We start from the raw sequence: 2,691 nt of genomic DNA, 5'->3' as shown, positions 1-2,691 counted from the left end.
CACATGTCATTCCAAAGCTCACTATCCTAAGGGAAGAGGCATTAGGAACGGGAGGCGTTTGGTTAAGTTGATGAAAGATGGACCCCATTACGCTGCCATCTGTGTCACAGGGCTTGTTGCAATTCTTCTGTGCTCATCTGTTGATTTACAGACATTAATATTGTTTGACAACTGCCTAGTGTCAGAAATAAATCACTGGCTCATTTTTTTACCTAAATGTCGTTGATTCAACCATGCAAACATATTTGTACATCTCTCATGTGTTTAAAAAGTGACCATTTTAACTGAACATCTGCTTAGAAAATATTGGACAACATAGAATCAATGGCTATAAAAATAACTCTTGTATTGATAGCTTTAATAAACTTTTTCACTGAAACCACTTTGATGACTTATTCCCCATAGTTGGCCTTAGAGCCCTGCAGGTACACAGATGAGATGTGAGCTGCCAAAGTACCCAGTAGCAGTCAACAGTAATCCAGGTTATCACAGGCACCTCTTTTCAAACCATGTGATTACCTAAATATTTGCAGCTGAGATCATACTGTTAGAAATGACTCACTGAACAGCTGTCACTTCACTTCTGAAAGGGCAGTTTCCAATAGAGGAATCTTTATAAGCTCATCTGTGACAAGAGAAAAACTAGATAGAATATATTAAACTTTGATAGAGACCCAGATAACACCAATGTAGTTTTGCATTGTTCAAATTCCTTAAGCACCACTTAAAGTATCAAAGAATCATCTGCTAAATTAACCCAACACTTAGGTGCATATCTTGGTGGTTATCAGTTTCTTATCTGCTAGTATAGAAATTTAGGTAAATTGTCACATTCAGTGCTTAATGTGAACCATTAAGTCTCTTCTCAGTCACTTCTTAGATCTCATGTTCATTTATTGTGTTTCACCCACTGCTACCATTCCAGAGTAAACTGTAGTTACTTTATCTCTAATCCTACTAACTGGATTCCTCATACCAACTGAACTCTTTTATTTTCTTCAGACTGAAGCCAGAGTTCTCTTTTCATAACACAAATCTAATAATTTTATCTGCCTCTTCTGTGTGCACGCCCATGTGTGCACACACACACATTATTAAATCTCATTACTTGTTTCTCATTGATCTTGGGATAAGCACCAACATCTTTCCACAGTCTCTAAGGTCCTGGATGACCAGGACCATACCTGGATCTCCAACCTCATCCGGTGCTTTCCCTCCATCCTTCCCTCCCACAGCCACACAGCCTTTTCCCCAATTGTTCATGCCTTCTTCACCATGAAGCTTTGTGGATGGTGTTTCCCCTGAAGAATCTATCAACCCCACAGTTAATACTCACTCCTCCTGACCATCTCAAGCATCATTTCCTTTGGTGTCACTTTGGCAGCATATATACTAAAATTGGAACCATATAGAGAAGATTAACATGGCCCCTGGGCAAGGATAACATGCAAATCCGTGAAGCGTTCCATATTTTTCTCACAGACTTAGAGACGAATTTATGGTTACCAGGGGGGAAGGGTGAGAGGGAGGGATAGATTGGGAGTTTGGGATTGACACGTACACACTGCTATATTTAAAATAGATAAACAACAAGGACCTATTTTATAGCACAGGGAGCTAGGCTCAATACTCTGTAATAACCTAAATGAGAAAATAATTTGAAAAAGAATAGATACATGTATATGTATAACTGAGTCACTTTGCTGTACACCTGAAACTAACACAACATTGTTAAAAAATGATACTCCAATATAAAATAAAAATTTAAAAAGTATCACTTTCTTTGGGAAGCCCTTCCTGCCTCTACTGTCTAGGTTTGAGTTCCTCTGTAAAATCTCAGAGAACTGAATTTCTTTCCTTCAGACCATTTACTTTAGAATAAAATAGCTTGTTTACTATTGTGTTTAATTATATCTTCTTCACTACACTTTGTCTTCATTAGAAAATAGGCTGATGTGTTTTCCTTCTTTGTAAGGTTTTCCATTTTTATTACAGGGACAGTAATAGAGTGGGTGCTCAAAATATATTTTGAATGAATGAATAAATGTGTCTTAATATAATGATGTGTCTTAATATAATGTTATATATTGTTACTAAAACATTACATTTTAAAATAACTTTCATATTTAGTATGAATCTAGAATTATACATCCAGTCTGATAGTTTTATTTATTTATTTATTTAATTTTGAGCAAAGGTATGCATTTTATTTTTATTCATTTTTAAACATCTTTATTGGTGTATAATTGCTTTACAATGGTGTGTTAGTTTCTGCTTTACAACAAAGTGAATCAGCTACACGTATACATATATCCCCATGTCTATATCTCCTCCCTCTTGTGTCTCCCTCCCATCCTCCCTATCTCACCCCTCTAGGTGGTCACAAAGCACCGAGCTGATCTCCCTGTGTTATGCGGCTGCTTCCCACTAGCTATCTATTTTACGTTTGGTAGTGTATATATGTCCATGCCACTCTCTCACTTCATCCCAGCTTACCCTTCCCCCTCCCCGTGTCTCAGGTCCATTCTCTATACCTGCATCTTTATTCCTGTCCTGCCCCTAGGTTCTTCACAACCATTTTTTTTAGATTCCATATATATGTGTTAGTATACAGCATTTGTTTTTCTTTCTGACTTACTTCACTCTGTATGACAGACTCTAGGTCCATCCACCTCACTATAAAAAACTCAA

At 37.1% G+C, this 2,691-nt stretch overlaps 1 non-coding gene across 1 annotated transcript; it reads left to right on the top strand.

The window, feature by feature from the left end:
• Positions 1 to 1,369: 1,369 nt before the first annotated feature.
• Positions 1,370 to 1,475, top strand: LOC118897639. The gene has a single exon (XR_005020523.1). It is a non-coding gene; the product is annotated as a U6 spliceosomal RNA (small nuclear RNA).
• Positions 1,476 to 2,691: the final 1,216 nt, after the last annotated feature.

Source organism: Balaenoptera musculus, chromosome 6 (assembly GCF_009873245.2).
Source record: "Balaenoptera musculus isolate JJ_BM4_2016_0621 chromosome 6, mBalMus1.pri.v3, whole genome shotgun sequence".
NCBI classification, from domain to species: Eukaryota; Metazoa; Chordata; class Mammalia; order Artiodactyla; family Balaenopteridae; genus Balaenoptera; species Balaenoptera musculus.
The sequence above is the reverse complement of the archived record's forward strand: the minus strand, read 5'-3'. Positions and strand labels throughout refer to the sequence as shown.